The sequence below is a fragment of the Carlito syrichta genome, unplaced genomic scaffold (assembly GCF_000164805.1).
Source record: "Carlito syrichta isolate Samal-C Ts95f unplaced genomic scaffold, Tarsius_syrichta-2.0.1 Scaffold313533, whole genome shotgun sequence".
Taxonomy (NCBI): Eukaryota; Metazoa; Chordata; class Mammalia; order Primates; family Tarsiidae; genus Carlito; species Carlito syrichta.
The window spans coordinates 197,952-205,398 of NW_007257629.1; positions in this window are offsets into that span (position 1 = coordinate 197,952).

Here is a 7,447-nt window from a genome sequence, read left to right on the forward strand (position 1 = left end):
CCCCCAAATAGGAAAGAAACTCTTAAAATGGGAAAACCCCCAAAGATTACAAGTGGCAACAATTGCTCCATCTTCCCTCTCTGACCATCCCCCTTTAAGGCTTCGAATAGGTTAGACTTTGGTTATGCTAGGGACATGGCTTAGCTTGAATACACATCAATTTGGCTAAATATAAGGGGTCTGACAGTCTTTCTATGGTCTGTCTTATTTTAGTTTTTGTTTTGAGTTGGAGTCTCACTCTTTGTTGCCCAGGCTAGATGGAGTGTAGTGGCACGCTCACGGCTACCGCAGCCTCGACCCGCTGGGCTTAGGCGATCCTTCCGCCTCAGTCTTTCAAGTAGCTGGAACTACAGATACATGTCACCGCGCCTGGCTAGTTTTTTGTGATTTATTGTAGAGATGAGGTCTCATCAAGTTGTCCAGGCTGGTCTCGAAACCCCGGGCTCAGGCAATCCTCTCACCTCGGCCTCCCAAAGTGCTAGGATTACAAGCTGAGCCACCGCGCCCAACCTGGTCTGTCTCATTAAAAGACTTCTACATGTGGTCAGGGGTCCAAAGACACTGGAGCAGCTTAAATGCCCATTACATTGGAGAAATGGAATGTTGGACGCAAAAAAGTCCTGGGTCGGCTGTGGGTACAGCTAGCAAGGGACAGGGAGGGGTTCTGTCCAGCCATTCCCTATGTGACTATAAATGTGACTTTTTCAATTTATCTTTGCCCCATGTGACAATTTTGGCTGAACTTGTCTGGAGAGATTTTTCAGCCTAGAGATCCAGACTCAGTAACACTAAACCCAAAGGCCATGTTCCCTGATGCCCACAAAACGCAGCTGACAGTGAGTGTGACTTAGGGAGTGGAGCTACAGGCAGAGAGAGGTGCAATGGCAGACAGAACTTCATAATTCCCTCAACAATGAGATGAGTATGAATATGAATATAACTGATTTTTGTTTGGACCACGGTAACTGTCTTCCAACTTGGAATACTATTTTAATTGTAAAGGAGGGTGCCTTGTCCTTATTGTTAATCAATATTCCTTATTGTTAATCAATATTGACTTATGGACTTTATTTATTCATTTATTTTTGAGTTGTAGTCTCACTCTCTCCCCCAGGCTGGAGTGCAGTGGCATCCTCATGGCCACTACTGGGTTCAGGCATTCCTTCCACCTCAGCCTTCAAAGTAGCTGGAACTACAGGCGTGCGCCACCATGCCTGGCTAATCTTTTGACTTACTGTAGAGTGAGATCTTACCAAGTTGCCCAGGCTAGTCTCGAAACCCTGGGCTCAGGCAATCCTCTTGCCTTGGTCTCCCAAAGTGCTGGGATTACAGGCTTGAGCCACTGCACCCAACTGAATTATGGACTTTAAATGTCTTCAACAATGTAGGTAAGGACGGTACACTCTACCAAGAAAGAGGTAGCAAGTATGCCAGAGTGACTGAGTACCAGCACAGGGACTTGAGTACTTGCTACCTACTGTGTGACTTTGGACAGGTCATCCATATTTTCTTTGTCATAGTCTTCTCAACTTTAAAATGTATGCGGTAGGCCGGGCATGGTGGCTCATGCCTATAATCTCAGCACTTTGGGAGGCCAACGTGAGAGGATTGTTTGAGCCCGTGGGTTCGAGACCAGCCTGAGCAACTTGGTGAGACCATATCTCCACAAGAAACCAAAAAATTAGCCAGGCATGGTGGCGTGTACCTGTAGTTCCAGCTACTTGGAAGGGTGAGGCAGAAGGATCACCTGAGCCTAGCATATCAAGGCTGTGGTGGTTGGGAGTGTGCCACTGCCCTCCAGCCTGGGTGGCAGAATGAGACTCCAACTCAAAATTAATTAATTAATTAAATTTATGCAGTAAAATCTATGTCAAATGGTTGTTGTAATGATTAAGGAAAGTAATGCATGGAAAGGCTCCCAGAGAAAATTGTTTTATTTCCTAATACTTAGTGTAGGCACCTACTAGGTTTTCACAGATGGCTTAGTCTGTTTTCTGTTGCTATAACAGAATACCTGGAAAGGCTGGTTATTTCTTAAAAAGAGAGCTTACTTAGCTCCTGGTTCTGAGAGTTGGGAAGTCCAAGGCATGGTGCTGGCTTCTTGCTATGTCATAACATGGTGGAGGATATCACACGGTGAGAGGACAAGTGTGTGCATATTAGTTGAGATCTTTCTTCCTCTTCTTATAAAGCCATCAGTCCCATCATGGAGTTCTGCCTTGATTACCTTATCCAATCCTAATTACCTCCCAAGGATTCCACCTCCAATAATATATGAATCTAGGGGTTAAGTTTTCTTATAAAGCCACCAGTCCCATCATGGGATTCTGCCTTGATTACTTTATCCAATCCTAATTTCCTCCCAAAGGCTCCATCTCCAATAGTATATAAATCTGGGGATTAAGTTTTTTTTCCTTTTTTTTTTTTTTTTGAGTTGTAGTCTCACTCTCTCTCTCCCAGGCTAGAGTGCAGTGGCACACTCACAGCCACTACAGCCTCGACCAGCTGGGCTCAGGGTATCCTTCCACCTCAGCCTTCCAAGTAGCTGGAGCCACAGGTGCGCACCACCATGCCCAGCTAATTTTTTTGATTTATTGTAGAGACGAGATCTTGCCAAGTTGCCCAGGCTGATTTCAAACCCCTGGGCTCAGCAATCCTCTCACCTCAGCCTCCTAAATTGTTGGGATTACAGGTGTGAGCCACTATGCTCAGCAGGATTAAGTTTCTAACACATGAAATTCTAACGCACCTCAAACCTGAGGTGACAAGTGCTGTAGGGGTGAGGTGTGTAATTTAACCTAATTACAAGTTCTCTCCAAGCCTGAGTAGTAACTAAGTGTTAATACAATGGAGTCACATAAGGCTGAAGACACCACGGTGTGTATGGACTCCTTGTTCTGGGTTACTTGTGTTCTGGGTTACTGTTGGTTTTCTTTCCCTTCTTTTCATTTCTCTTCTCTCTTGTATTTGTTTTCTCTCTGATTAGACCATTATGGAGTCCAACCCAATCACTCTAGCTTAATGTCCAGAATAGCCAGGTTATGTGAACTTCGTGTGATACTTAATGGCTATGTAAATGGAGGAGTCATCACCACAAAAATGATTGACAAACCTACTCCTGAGTGATTTGGAAACTCACATCTTTGTTATTTTATCAATTACCTTTTATCAAGGACTGACTATGTCCCTTGCACTGTAGTTTACATGTTACTTCCTGTAATCTTCACAATTTATTCTTGAATTCTCACATTGTACAACTTCATGTTCTTTGATGGTCTTTATTCATTTTCTTCCATCCTCTTTTTTTTTTTTTTTTGAGTCAGAGTCTCACTCTGAGACCCAGAGTCTCACTCTGGCACACTGACGGCCACCGCAGCCTCAACCTGCTGGGCTCAGGTGATCCTTCCACCTCAGGCTTCCAAGCGGTTGGAACTACAGGTATGCTCCCCACCACCCGGCTAATTTTTTTTTTTTTTATTGTAGAGATGAGGGCTCGCCAAGTTTCTCAGGCTGGTCTCGAACCTGTGAGCTCAGGCAATCCTCTTACCTTGGCCTCCCAAAGTGCTGGGATTATAGGCATGAGCCACCCTGCCCAGCCATCTTTTTTTTTGAATCGGAGTCTCGTTCTGTTGCCCAGGCTGGAGTGCAGTGGCATGCTCACAGCCACTGCAGCCTCAACCTGCTGGGCTCAGGTGATCCTTCCACCTCAGCCTTCCAAGTAGCTGGAACCACAGACATGCACCACCATGCCATCCTTTCTTCGTATGAAATAATTTCCTTGGAAGAGTGTCCCACCAAGAAATTTTCTACTTTGGACTTCTGTTCATTCTGTTCAATTTTGACAATATTGGAAGGACTCTTGCATTTTTAGGGAGTTTTTTTGAACATGCTTAAATCTGTTGTTCCATCAACTGATATCTTCTCTTTTCTTTTTTTTTCTCTGACTCAGAGTCTCTGTCGCCCAGGCTGGAGTGCAGTGGCACGCTCACAGCCACCGCAACCTTGACCTGCTGTGCTCAGGTGATCCTTCCACCTCAGCCTTCCAAGTAGCTGGAAGTACAGGCATGTGTCACAACACCCAGCTAATTTTTTGATTTATTGTAGAGATGAGGTCTTACTAAGTTGTCCAGGCTGGTCTGAAACCCATGGGCTCAGGCAATCCTCTCACCTCGGTCTCCCAAAATGCTGGGATTATAGGCATGAGCCACCATGCCCGGCCAATATCTTCTCTTTCTGTAGGAAAGTGATGCTAAGAATAAAATAGTATTACTTATAGGTTCCCAGACCACTTCAATAAATTCTGGCCCAGGGTTTAGGCCTCCAAGTCTCTCAGTGCCTTTAGCCTGTCCAGGAGTTCCTTAAAGGAAAGAGCTACACTTGCCACACCTTTGGGGGAGAGGCGCTCTTCTAAGCTCTATTTTTGAGGTTCTGATGTTTCTTAGCCCAAGCCTGTCCAAGCTATCTTTAGGTGCTCCTATTCTGAGACCTAGTTCCTCGTTCTCTAATGCCTTGGTTCTCCTCTGCAGCGAATGGCCTTCATTTATTTCAGTTCCTATGCCCCCAATTCAGCTTCTTTGATGAATGTTCCAAAGGTTCAATGGATTTCAGACTAAATGTGTCCAAGAGGCTCTAGAGTTGCCCAGCTGGAGAATGGCCTCCACTGAGGCTGTTTGTCCCTGAGCCAGACGCCAGACAGGGAGGCCGCAGGTGAGTCCGCAGGGGAAGCCTGGTCCGCAGTCCCAGGCCTGGGACACTCAAGTGCAGCCCCAGCCCCAGGCGGAGAGTGACAAGGCCTTCTGGGCCGGGGACCCAGAGGACCCAAGACAGGTGAGGGGCGTCGGGAAGGGAGGGCCAGGCAGGAGGACTGGGGGCGGTATAACCTCCCACCGCCCAGAATCTGGCTGCTGTGTCTGACCTCGGACCCGGATTTATCCCCGCCCAGCGTCCACCTGGCCAATCACGGCTGAGGCTCCATGCGCGTCACCGTGGGGCGTCTGTGATCCCATACTGGGCTCTGCCCACGTGCTCCATCCGTTGAGGACCCCCTCCAACTGTCCAGTCCTACTTCCGGCTCCATGGCGACAGCCCGTCCCTCTCCAACTCTGTCCTCCGCCAGCCCCCATGTTCAGCCCCGCTGTAGGACCAGGAGATGTCACACCCTTTACAGAGAACTCTTTGGGATCAGGGACAATAACTTGCCCGGGGTCACCTCGCCAAATGGAAAAGAAGAAACGTCCCAAGCCCACTGTGCTGTCTCTGCAGAATGCTGCGTCTGAGCGGCCCAGGCGCAGAGATGAGCCCGAGCTTGCTGACCCAAGCAGGAGAACAGGGCGTGGAATCTCTGGGTGGGAGAGACCCTGGCTGCTTCTAGAGCGTCTGCCACCTTTCCATCCCACGCTTCATCCAGGGCCTCTGGCCAGGGATTTTACGGGAATCCTAACAAGCCTGACTGTTGTGCTCCACAGTGCTGTCTGCACCACGCCTTTCTGTGCAAAGAGGACCAAGAGTGACATTCTAGACCAAAAGTTCAGATGTTGCGAGCAGAACATGGGTAAACTGAGTCCCAAGGTGAGAAGTCGGTTCTGGAGAGGGGTGATCTGGGGTTCCAGGACACAGAGACATGTCTCTGGGGCAAGGGAGGACGGGAAGAATAAAATGCTCACCACACTTCGAAAAAATGAATGTCTATGTTACTATAGGATTTGTGCAACGATTTAGAACAATAGATGTCACATGGTGGAAATTTATCACAAACTGCATACAGTAACAAAAGGAAACATAAAGCTCATATACACATTTCCAAGATCTTTCCAATGAATCATAGTGTACAGTTCCATCATAACAAGTTTGTATACAAAACCACTGAGGGAAACACTGAAAGAATTCTGTCATGTAGGTCTTGAATCTTTATATAACAAGTGTATGCAATATGAATATCAAAAGCCTTGAAAAGCACAAGTTTTAAAAAAATTATTATATGTTATAATTAGATGTGACTCAAATAACATACAGATATAGCTCACATACCATACAAAAATGGTGAATGTTCTATTGAGACATAATTCACAAAGCATATAATTTGATGACTTTTATTTTTTTTATTTATTTATTTATTTATTTATTTATTTATTTATTTATTTATTTATTTTTGAGTTGGAGTCTCACTCTGTCGTCCAGACTGGAGTGCAGTGGCCGCTCCTGGCCACCGCAGCCTCGACCTGCTGGGCTCCGGCGATCCTTCCACCTCAGCCTGCCAAGTAGCCGGAATTACAGGCATCTGCTACCACGCCCGGCTGATTTTTTGATCTTATTGTAGAGGCGGGTCTCGAACCCACGGGCTCAGGCAGTCTACTCACCTCAGCCTCCCAAAGGTACAGGATTACAGGCTGAGCCACCGAGCCCAGCAATGGCTTTTAATATAGTCATAGAGTCATGCAACCATTACCAAAATCAACTGCAGAACATCTTTATCATGCCCCCCCCCAAAAACCCCTTTAGCCATCACTTCCTAATTCTCCTGTATCAGAGTTCTCCCGAGAAACAGATCCAATAACATATACATTATATCACATTTTATAAACTTGTGTATATATAGGCATTGACTCATGTAGTATGGAGGTAGGCATGTCCAAAGATCTGCAGTGTCAGCAAACTGGAGATCCAGGAGAAAGTATGGTTTTAGTGTAAGTAGAAAGGTCTGAGAACTAAAAGAGCCAATGGTGTTATTTTCATCTGAAGGCCAGTAGGCACAAGATCCAGGAGGAATCAGTGTTTCCGTTCAAGGCCAAAGGCAGAAGAATTCTCTCTTACTTAAGAGAGGATTGGAGTTTTTGTTCTACCTAGACCTTCAACTGATTGGATGAGGCCCACCCACATGAGGGGGGGCAATCTGCTTTACTCAGTCTACTGATTTAAATGTTAATCTCATCCATAAACACCCTCATGAACACACTCAGAATAATGTTTGACCAACTATCTGGGCACTCTGTGGCCCAGTCTATTTGACACGTAAAATGAACCATAATGTCCCCCATCTTCCGTACCCCTAGCTAACCACTTGTCTACTTTGTGTCTTTGTGGATTTGCCTATTCTAAGAAGTATTTTATATGATGGAGTCATACAATATATGATCCTTTATGACTAGCTTCTTTCAGTTAGCATGATGTTGTTTTCTTTTCTTTTCTTTTCTTTTTTGAGTTGGAGACTCACCCTGTCACCCAGGCTGGAGTGCAGTGGCACGCTCATGACCACTGCAGTCTTGACCTGCTGGGCTCAGGTGATCCTTCTGCCTCAGCCTTCCAAGTAACTGGAACCACAGGCATGCACCACCACACCCAGCTAATTTTTTTTTTTTTTTTTAATTGTAGAGTCAAGGTCTTGCCAAGTTGCCCAGGCTGGTCCTGAACCCATGGGCTCAGGCAATCCTCTTGCCTCGGTCTTCCAAAG